At 43.3% G+C, this 17,234-nt stretch overlaps 1 protein-coding gene and 1 long non-coding RNA gene across 4 annotated transcripts in view; one reads left to right on the top strand and one right to left on the bottom strand.

The window, feature by feature from the left end:
* MLKL (mixed lineage kinase domain like pseudokinase) overlaps positions 1-17,234 on the bottom strand; it is a 108,224-nt gene that overhangs the window by 81,681 nt on the left and 9,309 nt on the right. Inside the window, exon 1 of one of the 3 annotated variants that reach the window (XM_029608882.1) lies at positions 8,869-9,107. The exons of 1 other annotated variant lie outside the window; for it this stretch is intronic. The gene's annotated coding sequence lies outside the window, so the exon portion shown is untranslated. Of the gene's footprint in view, positions 1-8,868; positions 9,108-17,234 lie in introns of those variants that run through there. One more of the 3 variants, XM_029608881.1, reaches the window with a different exon arrangement.
* The window catches only part of LOC115095345, a 69,553-nt gene that overhangs the window by 50,698 nt on the left and 1,621 nt on the right, over positions 1-17,234 (top strand). The window lies entirely within an intron of this gene.

Genomic DNA, 17,234 nt, shown 5'->3' with positions numbered 1-17,234 from the left:
ATGGTGGTTCTGTTCTTCCATTGTTACACATAGAGTCTGACTTCTTGGAGTTTCCATTTCAGTTTTTGTCTGCATATTGCTGGCTCTAATTTGTGATCCTTTATTCTGTATTTGGTTAGGGTCTGTCTCTGCTCTGTATGTGTGACCAAGGTGAGAGATTTTGCTATGGTGCAGTGCCTTGTGTAGGGATCTATAGCAATTAAGTTTGTTTCATTTCCCCAGTAGGTGGTGTATTGGCTTTGTGGGTCTCAGTGTAATATTTACCGGGCTGGTTTTTTTCACAGGTAGGCGTTCTTGTTTGAATTATTGGTGTTTCTATTGTTACATTATGATGTTTGCTGTATAGATTTTGAGTGTCTTTTTTGTAGGGTTTTCTATTAGTTCACAATGTGTCTGGCAGTGGAAGGAGTTTGTGCTGCTGTTACTGTGAGGTGCCTGTCTGGATGTGGTGTGCTATCTGTTTCGCTCTGTGTTGCTCCTATCAGCAACCTGAAGACACTCAAAACTGGAATTTTGAGCTTCTGGTTGGGAGTGAGTGTGTGTGATTCCCTGCTATTTGGCAAGGTTCAACAGCTGATTGGTTGGTAAGAGATTTTGACATATATATATATATATATACATACATACATACATACATTATATAACCCAGCTTTGGTGGGTGGGGGGGGGGGGGCTAACAAATTGTATGGATGGAAGGGGGGGCAGGTTTACTCACCCCTGCCCTAGAACATAGTCCACCCTCCTGCATTACCCTGTGAGCCCTACTTTCTTTGATGCAAAAAGCCTAATAAATGTATAATCACAGCAACCCAATCCTTAGAGGGAACATTAGCTAATCCCTTAAAATAATCACCTAATCTACTAACTGCAGTTGCAATAAATATGTGAACGAAAAAATATTTTCAGCAAAAACATTCAAAACCACTTTCTGTATGCAAGTGAAATTAATAAAGAGCAAACCTGTTTAAAATAGAAATTAGGAAGAGATAAGCATAATGCCTTAAAAACCAATGATAAGTATCATCATTTTCACAGGAAGAATTAAAATTACACAAGCACTGGACCTTTACAATACAGACAGACTCTCACCAAAACAGAATAGAAATGCACCAACAAGAACTGAACTGGAAACCATAAGCCCGACTGTGCTATGCAATGCAACATTGGAAAAACAGAAACATCGTCATTCCTCTCATGACATCAAGCAATAAAATCGGAGATATAAAACAGCATTCATAATATTAAAACCATGCAAATGCGAGGTTCTCTATAAACATCAGAAATATGTTTTCTTTGAAACATCGCTGCTCCGTGTGTTTCTTGATTCAATTACCCAAGAGAAGGTAGCTGGAGAATCAGTAGCAGTAGTTAAGGATACCTGATGAACTCAATATTTCAGTTGTTGTTCTTTAGGGGAAACATTTATTTTCCCTATAGATTACCTCTATATTTGCTCTTTATTTGTCTGCCTGCATGAGTTATTATATTGTATAATTTTTTCTTCTTTTTGAATATAAGATGTATCTGCTGATGGTTAGGAATGTTATGTGGATTATTTTTGTTACATCTATATTTAAATAACAATGTTATATTGAAAATGCAAAATTAAAAAAAACAAAAAAAACCATGCTAATAAAAATAATAAATGTCAAAACAGCTGACCAACATCCAATAATTAAAAAAAACTTGCATAAATGTGTTCTATTTCCCAAAAACCAATATAATATTTCAAAACCTATGATGAATAAACCATCTAATAATTTAAAAGTTAAACATTTCCCAAAACATCAATAAAATATTTTAAAATATCTGATGAATAAAACATAATAAATAATGCTCTAATATTTAAAAAATATATTTAAAAACAATAGAAACATCAAATTACACCAATAATTAAAACTAATAAGGATTAAAAAAAAATCTTCTGCTCTCCATACCTGGAATCTTTTGATTTCTGATCACCCTGAGATTATTGTGCATTAGGAGAGGTAGTGCTGCACAAACTCTCTTGTCTCTCTCCATTACTCACACACACATACTAACATTTATTTTTTCACACACTCCCTCTCTCAAATACATGCCAATGCTTTCACACTCACTCAGGCTATCTCTTCTTCACACATACACACACACACACATATTCATATTGGGGCGGATTTTAAAACGAGCGCGAATAGCCTACTTTTGTTTGCGCTCCAGGCGCAAACAAAAGTACGCTGGATTTTAGTAGATACGCGCGGAGCCGCGCGTATCCGCTAAAATCCTGGATCGGCGCGCGCAAGGCTATCGATTTCGTATAGCCGGCGCGCGCCGAGCCGCGCTGCCTACCCCCGTTCCCTCCAAGGCCGCTCCGAAATCGGAGCGGCCTCGGAGGGAACTTTCCTTTGCCCTCCCCTCACCTTCCCCTCCCTTCCCCTACCTAACCCACCCGCCCGGCCCTGTCTAAACCCCCCCCTTACCTTTGTTGGGGAATTTACGCCTCCCTCCGGGAGGCGTAAATCCGAGCGGACCTCCTGCGCGCCGGGCCGCGACCTGGGGGCGGGTACGGAGGGCGCGGCCACGCCCCTGGACCGCCCCGGGCCGTAGCCCCGCCCCCATACCCGCCCCCAAAATGCTGCCGACACGCCCCCGAAACGCCGCGACGACCGGGCCCGCCCCCGACACGCCCCCCTCGGAGAACCCCGGGACTTACGCGAGTCCCGGGGCTCTGCGCGCGCCGGGAGGCCCTATGTAAAATAGGCTTCCCGGCGCGCAGGGCCTTGCTCGCGTAAATCCGCCCGGTTTTGGGCGGATTTACGCGAGCAGGACTCTGAAAATCCGCCCCATTGTGTGTGTGTGTGCACATGCTTCTGAGAGCCTGTTTGTGACACATAGACTCTTACAAGCACACACTCGCACATATAGATGCACATAGGCTCTAACACACAATATACACATACAGTCTCTAAACACAGATGCACACACACAGCCTATCATAGAAACATAGAAATGACGGCAGAAGAAGACCAAACGGCCATTCCAGTCTGCCCAGCAAGCTTTGCACATTTTTTTTTCTCATACTTATCTGTTACTCTTGGCTCTTAGTAACCTTTTGGTTCTGTTTCCGTTCCACCCCCACCATTAATGCAGAGAGCAGTGTTGGAGCTGCATCTATGTGAAATATTTAGCTTAATTAGTTAGGGGTAGTAACCGCCGCAATAAGCAAGCTATACCCATGCTTATTTGTTTTCCCAGACTATGTAATTCAGTCCTTTTTTGTTGTTGTCTGTATATAGATCCTCATTTCTTCATTCCCCCTGCCGTTGAAGCAGAGAGTTATGCTGGATATGCATTGAAAGTGAAGTATCAGGCTTATTTGGTTTGGGGTAGTAATCGCCGTAACAAGCAAGCTAATCCCTGCTTTTTTGTGAATGCAAATCCTTTTTTCCACATTCATTCACGTCCTCTAGACTTTATGCATCCACAGTGTTTATCCCACGCCCCTTTGAAGTCCTTCACAGTTCTGGTCTTCACCACGTCCTCTGGAAGGGCGTTCCAGGCTCCACCACCTTCTCCGTGAAGAAATACTTCCTGACATTGGTTCTGAGTCTTCCTCCCTGGAGTTTCAAATCGCGACCCCTGGTTCTGCTGATTTTTTTTCCAATGGAAAATGTTTGTCATTGTCTTTAGATCATTAAAACCTTTCAAGTATCTGAATGTCTGTATCATATCACCTCTGCTCCTCCTTTCCTCCAGGGTGTACATATTTAGATTCTTCAATCTCTCCTCATAAGTCATTCGATGAAGACCCTCCACCTTTTTGGTCGCCCTTCTCTGGACCGCCTCCATCCTGTCTCTTCGGAGATACGGTCTCCAGAACTGAGCACAGTACTCCAGGTGAGGCCTCACCAAGGACTTGTACAAGGGGATAATCACTTCCCTTTTCTTACTCGATATTCCTCTCTCTATACAGCCCAGCATTCTTCTGGCTTTAGCTATCGCCTTGGCACATTGTTTCGCCGACTTCAGATCGTTAGACACTATCACCCCAAGTTCTCTCTCCTGCTCCGTGCACACCAGACGTTCACCCCCCAATCGAATACAGTTCTTTCAGATTTTCATCCCCCATATGCATGACACTGCACTTCTTGGCATTGAATCTCAGCTGCCATATCTTCGACCACTCTTCCAGCTTCCTTAAATCCAGTCTCATTCTCTCCACTCCTTCCGACGTGTCCACTCTGTTGCAGATCTTAGTGTCGTCCGCAAAAAGACAAACCTTACCTTCAATCCCGTCCGCAATGTCGCTCACAAAGATATTGAACAGGACCGGTCCCATCACCGATCCTTGCGGCACTCCACTCAACACCGCTCTCTCTTCAGAGTAAGTTCCATTTATCATCACACATTGTCTTCTGTCCGTCAACCAGTTTGCAATCCAGGCCACCACCTTGGCACTCACTCCTAAGCTTCTCATTTTATTCACCAGCCTCCTGTGCGGGACCATATCAAAAGCTTTGCTAAAATCCAAGTAAATGACATCGAGTGCTCTTCCTCGATCCAATTTCTTAGTCACCCAATCAAAAAAGTTGATCAGATTTGTCTGACAGGACACTATCCTGCTTCTGGTCTGCTGCTTGTAGATAGTTCACAATTCTTTCCTTCAGCAGCAACTCCAATATCTTTCCCACTACAGAGGTGAGGCTAACCGGCCTGTAGTTTCCAGCCTCCTGTCTGCTCCTGCTCTTGTGAAACAGGACCACCAGTGCTCTTCTCCAATCACTTGGCACCACTCCCGTTTCCAGGGACCTATTGAACAGGTCACACAGCGGAGCCGCCAGCACATCTCTGAGCTCCCTCAGTATCCTGGGATGAACCTAGTCAGGCTCCATGGCTTTGTCCACCTTCAGTTTTCCTAGCTCTTCCTATATGTTCTCTTCCGTATATGGAGTTTCATCCATTCCACTCCCCTCCAGTTTCTTGTTAACTAGCGTCGATCCTTCTCCGGGGTCTTCTTTAGTGAATACTGAACTGAAGGATTTGTTTAATATTTCTGCCATTTTTTCATCTGTCTCCACCCATTGATCCTTTTCAACTTTCAATTTCAGTAAACCACTTTGGACTTTTCTCCTTTCATTGATGTATCTGAAAAATGTTTTGTCACCTCGCTTTACCTCTTTGACAATCCTTTCTTCCGCTTGAATTTTTGCTTTCTTGATTGCTTTCTTCGTCTCCATCAGTTCCACCAGATATTCTTCCTTGTGTTCCTCTCTTTGGGATTCTTTATAGTTCTTGAACGCTGTTCTTTTAGCTTTTGTCAGCCACCTCCTTTGAGAACCAGATAGGTTTAATTTTTCTCTTTTCTTTACTTGTCTAATTATATAGATTAGTTGCCTTGGTAATTGCTCCTTTTAGTTTGGTCCACTGTTCCACATCTCTCTCATTCTCCCAGCCTTCTAGTTCTTCCTCCAGATACTTCCCCATTTCATCAAAGTCCGTGTTTTTGAACTGCAAAACTCGAGTCTTCGTGCTACTTCTCCGTATCCTATTTGTGATATGAAACCATACTGTATGATGATCACTGGTGCTGAGGAGGGCACCCACCTGGACATTAGAGACATTATCTCCATTAGTGAGAACTAAGTCGAGTATAGATCCCTCCCTCGTGGGTTCCATTACCATTGGTTTGAACAGAGCCCCTTGCAGAGCAGCCACTATCTCTCTACTACTGTTAGATTCTGCAGAAGGGATTCTCCAGTCTACGTCCGGCAGATTAAAATCTCCAACAATCACCACTTCTCCCTTCTTTCCCATCTTTAGTCCATTTTACCTGAAGACTGGAAGGTGGCCAATGTAAGCCCAATATTAAAAAAAAGGCTCCAGGGTGATCCAGGAATCTATAGACCGGTGAGCCTGATTTCAGTGATGGGAAAAATCATGGAAACTAGTCTAAAAAACAAAATTACAAAAGATATAGACAGACATGGTTTAATGGGACAAAGCCAGCATGGATTTACCCAAGGGAAGTCTTGCCTCACAAATCTGCTATATTTTTTTTGAAGGGGTTAATAAGCATGTGGATAAAATGTGAGCTGGTAGATGTGATTTATTTGAATTTTCAGAAGGCAGGAAGTTTGTTTCCAGCACTGGAAGCACCAGGAGCAGGTAAGAGGTTACCTCGCTCCCAGCAGGGTTTTTTGGATCCGGAGGTGGGGTTGGGGATGGGGAGTAAGTGTATTTGAGGCTGCAGGTGGATAGAGTGTGGGGAGGGGGAATGGCAAGGAGACATTAAAAACAATTACAAAAAAAAAGGGACGAAGGGGTGACCTGTGACCCTCTGAAAATAAAATTTCTCTTTGGTGGGGGTTTGGGGTAGTTGAGGTTGCTCGGCCTAGCAGGGCCTGCTAAAACATTGGGGAAGGGGGTGGAAATCGGGCCCATAGGCCCACAAAGGCCTTTTATTTTTAGGTTTGACAGTCTCATTTAAGAACATAAGAACATAAGAAATTGCCATGCTGGGTCAGACCAAGGGTCCATCAAGCCCAGCATCCTGTTTCCAACAGAGGCCAAAACCAGGCTACAAGAACCTGGCAATTACCCAAACACTAAGAAGATCCCATGCTACTGATGCAATTAATAGCAGTGGCTATTCCCTAAGTATAATTGATTAATAGCCATTAATGGACTTCTCCTCCAAGAACTTATCCAAACCTTTTTTGAACCCAGCTACACTAACTGTACTAACCACATCCTCTGGCAACAAATTCCAGAGCTTTATTGTGCGTTGAGTGAAAAAGAATTTTCTCCGATTAGTCTTAAATGTGCTACTTGCTAACTTCATGGAATGCCCCCTAGACTTCTATTATTCTATTATTCGAAAGTGAAAATAACCGAAGAAATCCAGTTAAGTAACAGGTTATCCGGCCACACAAGACCAGATAACTCTAGATCTGCTTTAGAACAGGTTACAACTGAAAATCAGCTAAATTAGGCAGATAATTAAGGCCCGCCCTGGAAAGCTTCTTTTTTAATCTGGCTACATTAATCCAGCTATTCAACATGCTGTCATTTAGCTGGATAACCTATGAGTTAACCAGCTAAATGGCTTTGAATATCGGCCTTTCTATTCCTATTCCTGGGATTGAGTAACAGGAAATAGGAATTTGCCAGCTATTTGCAACCTGTATTGGCCACTGTGTGAGACAGACTGCTGGGCTTGATGGATCTTGGTCTTACCAGACATGCCATTTCTTATTTTCTGATCTAAATGAGCATACATAGCTGCTTGTGAACAGGAATAACTGGTTTAGTTCCCTTTTTCTCATGTGCTAACCAACTTGAACTGCTAATGCAATTGCTTTTTATAGTTATTTATGTTTTCTCTATAGACAATTTAAACATTCTCATGTCACCGGCTACACCTTCCCCTCTGCATCCTCCCCTGCTAACAACAAACATTTCACTTCTGTATCTCCTGTTCAGTCATCTCCTGGGGTAAGATGAGGAGTTTGGAGGATGGGAAGGAGGTGTCTGGCTGGCAGTCAGGTTTAAAAATACAAAAATCAAAAGTAAACAAAAACAAAACCCTACTAATAAAATGAAACAAAAAATAGCCTTCATACCTGTAGTACCTGCCCTTCTCTTCCAGCTTATAGTCATTTGGGAAGATGGGATGTTTCTGAAGGGGAGGAGCCATAACAGGGACAGATTTTGAGAAGGGAGTGCTTCTGGCAATGATGGGAGTTCCCACCCTCAGAGGTCATTAGTGGTGTGGGGGGGACCTGGATCCCTCCAAACCAGATTCTCCCCATTCCCAGCATCCTCCCCTCACCACAGAGTTGGCATCTGGGATCCAGCATGGACCCTGGGTGCTCTTGTGTATCTTCAAGCCCTGCAGCAGCTCCACACCCTCTGCTTGCATGGGTTTCCCATTACCATGGAAACTCCCTCCAAGGGGTAGGGCGCTGCTGGGCTTGCCAGGGCCTGAGAGCTCTCACGCTATACATCGAATTTTCAGCAAGGAGTTGATGATCCTTTGGGACTGGGGCAAGCGGTGTTGTAGCAGGGGGGCATGCTCAGATAGCAGCAGCAGCCTATGACATTTTGGCACTGGAGGTAGTTGCCGATGTTGCCTGTGCTGAAATCCAGGCCTGGGCCATCTGATGCCTTGCACTGAAAATCTCCCTGTTAAACATTGCTCCCCTTGGACAGGTCTGTACGAGGTCCATATTCAGAAGCATTTAGACTGCTAACTCAGGAATTATCCGGCTAAATGAATATTTAGGGACTTAGCAGGCTATATTTTAGCCATTTATCTTATTATTTGGCTAAAATTTAGCAGGATAACTTAGGTGTGTTCCGGGAGCATTTCAGGAGTTATGTTAGCCAGGTAAGTTATCCAGCTAACTGCCATATTCAGAAATAGCTGGCTAACTTTAAGATAGCCGGCTGTATTCAGTCACGCGGCTGCAGTACTGAATATATTTCCAAAGTTAGCAAGGTACGGTTTTTATCTGGCTAACTCTGCTATCCAGACTGAATATAAACCTCTACATGTAAAGCGCAAACACAGCAAAAACAGATGGAAGATGTGGATTTGTCTCTACATGACAGCTTTAAAAACTCCACACACACACACAAATTCCAATGTAATCAAAAGAGCAGCCACTGCAAATCGAAACTAACCATTAGGCTAACCAGTTCCTGAAAGTGCTCTTTCAAAACTCTATACAAACTGTGAAAAAGAGAATAAGAAATAGAGAGCGAAAGAAAAAGAAAAGCATGAAGGAGAGAATAAAAAGGAATGAGAAAAGGAAAGCGTCTTATTTATTAATCCTCCAGCCTGGCGTTACACGTTGCCTGGGTGCTTTCTTTCTTTCGCACACTCACCTGACTTTACAGGCAGTTTTTCTTTCTGGAGTTCTGCTACTGTTGCTGTTTTTGTTGTTCTCTTTCTGATTCTTGAACTGAAACTATTACTAAGTTCTGGGAAGTTGCTTCATTTTTTCCCTTTTACAAGAAGAGCAGAACACTTCCCCTGCTCCTTCCTCTGGGCTGGGCTGACGCAATGCTTCGTTCCTCCTCTGGTAGAGTCCTAATGCCGTCACAGCCGAGTTGGGGTTTTTTAATTTGCTCGGCAGTTGAGCAATGCTCTGAGTAATCTTTGGGGGAATTCTGAAACATGACAAGTACAAATTCTGCACATAATATTTTACAATTCTGCGCTATTAGGTTTCTATATTACTATATTTTCTTTGTCAAAATAACACAATATAGTCAGACCCGAGATGGAGAGTATTAGCTCTGGAAAGCTAATCAAGAAATGTATTGTTAGTCAAATAAATCACCTTATATGCTTTTTGTTTTTATTTGTTAACCTTTATTTCTGTCCATTTATGTGGAGCTGCACGGCAGCCACATTACTTAGTACAGTCAGCATCTTTAAGTAATAATAAACAATGCAGAAAAAAGTTATTCAAAGATATGGACAGCGAGCAGATAAGTTATCTGACTATGATTAGCTGGATAAATGTCCCACTGAATGTCTCTGGTTAAAACTCTCTGGATAATTGTAGCCAGATAATTTTACACGTAACTGGATCTCCTTTGAATATCGCAGGTTATGTTTAAAGTTAGACAGCCTGGTGTGGCCAGATAACTTTGGTCTTAACCACCTAGATTCAAAAGAATATAACCGGTTCAGTGCCAAGCAAGCAGTTTAAAGAAAAGGTTGTGGGTCTAATGACGCTGTCACTGCCCACTCACCTGAGCTAGAAATACAAACCCCTTCCCCCCTAGAAAAGCTCTCCAAATCATAAGATTTATTTACTTATTTATTTGTATGTTTTTATATACCAAAGTTTGGTGCAGACATTCACTCCGGTTTACAGGTATAACAACAGTTGACATGAACAGTCAAATGATTTACATTAACTATAGGAGGAGGTATAACAACAGATTACATGAACAAACATATTATATACATTAATAAGTCATATTTACATTAATAATGAATGAAGAATGGTTTAGTAGTTATATCAGCTAATTTTAGAGGTTTAACAGAGAAGCGCTGCATCTATTGAGTATATTTTGCTAGTGAAAAACTACTGGTTACAATGAGAACGAATGAATATAATGATAAGTATGAAGGGTAGGTAGAGTTATCAGGTAATAAAGAGGCAGATTTTAAAACTTATGCGCGGGCATAGATTTGTTCGCTCAACCCAGCGCGAACAAATCTACGCCCGATTTTATAACATGCACGCCTTGCACACGCCGAGCCCGAGGGGAGCCCCGATGGCTGTCCCCGTTCCCTCCAAGGCCGCTCCGAAATCAGAGCGGCCTTGGAGGGAATTTTTTTTCCGGCCCCCACCTTCCCCTATCTAACCTACCCCCCAAGCCCTACCTAAATCCCCCCCACCTTATTTTATTTCTTATGCCATCCAGAGGCAGGCATATCTTGCACGTGCCAGCAGGCGAACCCTCGACACGGCCAGAACAGAGGAGGGCTCGGGATGCGCCCCCGAATCGCCATCATGCCCCCCGGATCCGCCCCTGCACCCGGACCGCCCACTTTTGAAAGCGCTGGGGACTTACGCTTGTCCCGGGGCTTGCGAGCGCCGCCGAGCCTATGCAAAATAGGCTCGGCATGCGCAGGGGCATATTTTCTCAGGTTACAAGTGTATGGTACGCGCGTAGCCTTTGAAAATCTGCCCCACAGTGTGTAACAGTGATTATTTTGCAGGGTAGGGTTGGGTAACATTGAATTGTTTACCCTATCTCATCTTTGTATGCTTGTCGGAATAACCAGATTTTGAATAGTTTTCTAAATATTTTTGTGTTGTTTTGTAGTCGTAGGCATTCCGGTAGGGTATTCCAGAGACGTGGTCCGGCTATTGAGATTGCTCTTTTTCTTACAGTGGTAAGATTGGCGGTTGTGACTGAGGGGATAGCTAGCAGGGCTTTGTTTCTTGATCTTGTGTTGCATTGAATATTGTGTTTTTGTATTATAGTGTTTAGGCAGGTGCTTTCATTGTTGTGTATTGAATTGTGAAAGATGGTTAGTATTTTGTACTCAATTCTTTTTTCCACAGATAGCCAGTGCAATTCTTTTAGTATAGGGGTGATGTGAACCGTTTTTTTTTTTATGGCCGATAAGGATTCTAGCGGTGGCATTCTGTAATATTTGAAGTGGGCGTGTGGTGGATTTGGGCAGGCCTAACAAAAGTGAATTGCAATAATCGAAGCTTGTAAAGATCAGGGATTGAAGAATGGTTCTGAATTCTGGTTGGTTTAGGAGTGGTTTGAGAATTAATAGTTTGTGGAAACCTTCTTTGATTTTCATTGTAATGTGTTTTTTAAAATTCAGTTCTGGGTCAAGCCAAATTCCTAGATCTTTCACGTTTTCTTTTAGCTTGATGAAGGTATTGTCAATTTGAATGGTATGATTCGGGTGGTCTCCAGAGCTTTTTCTTTTGAGTAGGATACATTCTATTTTATCCATATTAAGGCAGAGTTTCATTTGATTTAGTAGGTTTTTTATGTTATTAAAGTAAGGGGCCGAGAGTTTTATTACATTTTCCAAAGTGTTTGTTACTGGTATGATTAATTGGATATCGTCGGCATACATGAAGTATGTGACGCCAAGACGCGATTGTAGTTGACATAATGGCAGGAGGTATATGTTGAACAGTATGACTGATAGTGCAGATCCTTGTGGGACTCCAGTTTCTAGTGGAATGGCCTCTGAGGTGAAGTTGTTGATGTTTACCTTGAATGATCTGTTTAGGAGGAAGGAGGTGAACCAGTCAAGTGTTTTACTGGTTAGACCAATTTCCGATAATCTGCAAATTAGGCTTTTATGTTCGACCGTGTCGAAGGCGGCAGATAAGTCTAGTAGTATGAGGATGTATCGGCCATTGTCGAAGCCTCTTATAATTGTGTTTGATAGGTTGATGAGTAATGTTTCTGTGCTGTGGTATTTTCAAAATCCATGTTGGGTGGGTTATAAGATGTTGTTCATGTCTAGATGATCAGTGAGCTGTTTAAGGGCTGCTTTTTCAGTTAGTTTGGCAAGAAAAGATAAATTTGACATCGGGCGGTAATTGTTGAGCTCAGCAGGATTGAGGTTCTATTTTTTTTATGCCGGGTTTAATTGTGGCAGTTTTAAATTTGTCAGGTAGTTCCCCTTCTAGTGATTTGTTTATGATTGCTGTGATGGTTGGTGTAATGGTTTGAGATATTTCTTTTAAGGTTCGTATAGATATTGTGTTGAGTTCGTGGCTGGCAGGGTTTAGGTTTTTAATTAGGTTCTCAATTTCAGTGGTCGATACAGGCTCAAATGTGGCCCATGGTGTGATATCTTTGGATGCTTAGCTGTGTCTTTTGGCTTGGGGTTTTGTCTATTTTCTCTGTTATTTTGCTGATTTTCGGGCCGATACAGTTCAGTGCGCTCCAACGGAGCGCACTGTTTGCCGGCATTTTGACGATGTTTTCAACGTGCTAGCTTTACCCCTTATTCAATAAGGGGTAATAGCACGTCCAAAACATGCGTCCATCCCCTCCGAACATAATAGCGCCCGCAACATGCAAATGCATGTTGATGGCCCTATTAGGTATTCCCGCGCGATTCAGAAAGCAAAATGTGCAGCCAAACCACACATTTTACTTTCAGAAATTAGCGCCCAAAAGGTAGGTGCTGATTTCTCCAGGCACCGGGAAAGTGGCGATATTAAGTCGGAGGTCCCGAAAGTTTAAAAAAGTAAAAAATTTTAAAAAAATTTAAAATGGGCCTGCGGCTGTCGGATCAAAAACCGGACGCTCAATTTTGCCGGCGTCCGGTTTCCGAACCCGTGACTGTCAGCGGGTTCGAGAACAGATGCCGGCAAAATTGAGCGTCGGCTGTCAAACCCGCTGACAGCTGCTGCTTCCGTCAAAAAAAGAGGCGCTAGGGACACACTAATGTCCCTAGCGCCTCTTTTTACCGCCGGGCCTAATTTAAATAATTAAAATACTGTATTGCGCATACAGGAGAGTGGCCTGGGCGCTCTCCCGCGATTTTACTGTATTGGCCCATTTGTTTTTAAAGAAGATTGCAAGTTCTTGGCTTAGGTTATTGTTTGGTGGTGTGTTGGTGTTGTTATCCGAGATTAAGTTATTTACAATGTTGAATAACGATTTTGGGTTATTAGAGCCATTTTGGATTTTTTTGCTGTACTATTCTCGCTTAGTCTTGTTTATCATGTTTTTATAGTAGGCTAGGTGAGTGCGATATCTTTCAAGCATTAGTAGGCATTTGTTTTTTCACCATTCTTTTTTTCTTAAGGTGGATTCGGTGTCTCTTAGTTGGGTGTTGAACCATGGGCTAATGTTTTTCCTTTTGTTCTTGATCTGTTTTGTTCTTTCTGGGTTTATAGTATTAGCAATATTAGATGTAATTTGATGCCATGATTGAGAGGCATTGTTTATATTTGAAAGATCTAAGTTCATCAAGTGCTTGTTGGAGAAGGTCTGGTGGGAACAGAGGTCTGTACTTGAATGAGTAGGGTTTGTTAGTTTCAGGTTTGTTGTCTGAGTTGGTTAGGGTCTTGCATTGTAGGAGAGAGTGGATAGACCATGGAACTGGTGAGGAGGATACAGTCAGCGGCGGATTCACGATGTCGGACCGGCCCGGGTATTCGCCGCCCTGGTCACGTCACGTGGTCTGCCTAGCGCAGCTCTGTCACGGCCACACACGGCAGACCATGTGACTGGAGCGATCAGCCCACCGGGGGATGCCTGACCCCCGATAGGCCAATCCGCCCCTAGATACAGTTGTGTTTGATGTTAATTTAAAGGCAGAGCTGTAGCCAGGCAATCTAGCACCTATCGCCAAATGCAAACCTGTGCTTCAGATCACCAGACACAACCCCAAGGTCCTTCTCCTAGTCCATGCACATTAGACTTTCACCTCTCCCAAAGACATACAGCTCTTTCGGATTACTGCACCCCAGATGCATGACTCTGCTCTTCTTGGCATTCAATCACAGCTGCTAAATCTTCAACCACTAGAAGAAGGTTGAAGATTTGGCAGCTACTACCCTTAACAGAATGCATGGAGGTAACTTGCAGTTACTACCATAAGCAGACTGCTGTCTTGATCTGCCATCATTACTATCAGGGGTAGTGCTAGTTTTTTTACTGCCCTGTGAGAAAAATGACTGTAATCCCCCCCCCGATTCATTCACTGCCTGTCCTGGGCCTATCAAATAAAGCCCAGCTCTGTCCTTTAAAAACTGACAAGCCCCTACACCCAGAACCCATGGATAAGGAAGCGTATTAGGTACCCTTACAGTCTTGCACACAACCCCCCCCCCCCCCCCACACACACACACACACATACATACCCCCCACACCCTTTATAGACACACACAATTAAATTATGCATTGATAACAAATTTTACATAAGAACATAAGATATGCCATACTGGATTAGACCAAGGGTCCATTGAGCCCAGTATCCTGATTCTAACGGTGGCCAATCCAAGTGACATGTACCTGGCAAGTACCCAAACATTAGATAGAACACAAGCTACTATTGCTTATTAATTACCGTAATAGCATTTTATGGATTTATCTTCTAAGAACTTATCCAAACCTTTTTTAAATCCAGTTACACTAACTGCAGTAACCACAGTCTCTGGCAATGAATTCCAGAGCTTAACTATGCACTGAGTGAAAAAGAATTGTCTTCAATTTGTTTTAAATGAGCTACTTGCTAACTTCATGAAGTGCCCCCTGGTTCTTCTATTATCTGAGAGAGTAAATAACAAATTTACATTAACTTGTTCAAGTCCTTTCATGATTTTGTAGACTTCTATCATATCCCCCCCTCAGTTGTCTCTTTTCCAAACTGAACAGCCCTAACTTCTTTAGCCTTTCCATGCCCCCTTATCATTTGTCATCCTTCTCTGCACTTTCTCCAGTGCAGTTATATCTTTTTTGAGATGCGGTGACCAGAATAGTACACAGTATTCAAGGTGCAGTCTCACCATGGAGTGATACAGAGGCATTATGACATCCTCCGTTTTATTTTCCATTCCCTTCCTAATAATTCCTAACATTCTGTTTTCTTTTTTGATCGCCACAGCACACAGGGCCAACGATGAAAAAGAATATTCAAGAGTTAACATTCAATAGTTCAGTCTTCTGAGGCAAAAATATCACTTACAACACCATATTATATTTATATGCACTCCTGTGGTGCCAGCCAGAAAACTGCAAAAAAGACACTTGGAACTCCTATGGAATTAGACTTTTGCGGCAGTTACTACCCTTAACAGAATGCATGTGTGCTGGGTGTGGGCTTGGCCCTCAGAAAGCTATAAACGAACAGAATTACCATTTCAATGTAGTAAACCTCCCATACCAAAACAACCCTAACAACCTTGTCTATGAAAAGGCAACACTGCACATATTACACCAGGCCCTAGAACACCAATAAAAACTCTTATTAGGAAACCAGGCTGCTATAGATCCCTACACAGAAATTACATGCTAGCAAAATACCTCACCTCGGTCACATATGCAGAACACAGAGAGTCCCTGACCAAATACAGAATAAAGAGATCAGAAAGTATAGACAGAAACGTGCTGAGAACTGAACTGGAACCCACAACAAGCCAGCCTCTACATGCAGAGCAACAATGGAAAAACAGAAACATTACCATTATTCATAAAACATTAAATAAAATCAAGAAATATAACACTAATAATCATATTCATAAAAATATTAATTCAAACAAGTGAATGAACAGAATATTGAATATTCCCAAACACCAAAAAAATGTAAAAAATCTGATGAATAAAAAATCCAATTAAAAATGTTCTATTCCCGCCCCCCCCCCCCCCCAAAAAATATATTTCAAAAGAGCAGAATCATCAAATTACACCCAAAATTGAAACTAATAAGGATTTACAAATCTGCTCTCCATACCTGGGATCTGATTTCCAGTCACCCTAAGATTATCGTGGATTGGGGGAGGTAGAGCTGCACAAATTTTATCTTCTTTCACACACATGCACACACAATAATATATTAATTCTCTCACACACTCCCTCCCTCTAACATACACAGGCTGCCTCTCCCTCACCGATACATTATGGGCCGGATTTTAAAAGGGTTACGCGTATAAGGTACGCGCGTAACCCTTTTAAAATCCCGCCCCCCGCGCGCGCCGAGCCTATTTTGCATAGGCTCGGCGGCGCGCGTAGGTCCCGGGGCTTGCAAAAAGGGGCAGTCGGGGGCATGGCCAGGGGGCGCGGTTTCCGATCCGGAGCATGTTCAGGGACGTGTGGGCGGTCCAGGGGGGTGGCTGAGTGCCCCGACACAGCGGCCTGTGTCAGGGCGTGCTGCGCTGGCGCGCATAAGTTACTACTGCCCGGAGGCAGTAGTAACGTTTCTGATAAAGATAGGGGAGGGGTCTAGATAGGGCCGGGTGGTGGGTTAGGTAGGGGAAGGGAGGGGAAGGTGAGGGGAGGCAGAAGAAAAGTTCCCTCCGAGGCCACTCCGATTTTGGAGCGGCCTCGGAGGGAACAGGCAGTGCGCGCCGGGCTTGGCGCACGCAGGTTGCACAAATGTGCACCCCCTTGCGTGCGCCGACCCCGGATTTTATAAGATACGCGCGTATCTTATAAAATCCAGCGTACTTTTGTTTGCGCGTGGTGCGTGAACCAAAGTACGCGCGCGCGCTGTTTTTGAAAATGTACCCCTCTGTGTGTGTGCGTACCTATATATGAAACATAGGCTCTCACAGGCACAAAACATACACAAACACACAAGCTCTCTCGCAGACACATTCACAGGCACACAGCTTCTCACACAGACACATACAGAAGCTCTCACACAGAAACACACATAGGCTCTTACACAGTTACATACCCGCACATACATGTTCTCACACAGATACACACACACAAAGGTTGATTTTAAAAGGACACACGCTATTTGATAGGCCCAGTTCCGGTGCACGCACATGGATGCACTGATTTTATAACATGCGTGTGGTGACACGATTAGCCTACTCTTCCTTCCTTTTTCCCTCTCCTCCCCAACCCCTAAACTATCCCTAACTAACCCTTTTTTTTGTTTCAATACTTACTGATCCTCTGGCAAGAGAGGGGGCATGACGTACCAGTTCAGGAAGACTTCAAAGCACACGGTGCAGCCAGGTGGAAAGCACGGAGTTGGGAATTGGAAGTAGAGGAGCAGAGCACAG

This window comes from Rhinatrema bivittatum, chromosome 7 (assembly GCF_901001135.1).
Source record: "Rhinatrema bivittatum chromosome 7, aRhiBiv1.1, whole genome shotgun sequence".
NCBI classification, from domain to species: Eukaryota; Metazoa; Chordata; class Amphibia; order Gymnophiona; family Rhinatrematidae; genus Rhinatrema; species Rhinatrema bivittatum.
The sequence above is the reverse complement of the archived record's forward strand: the minus strand, read 5'-3'. Positions and strand labels throughout refer to the sequence as shown.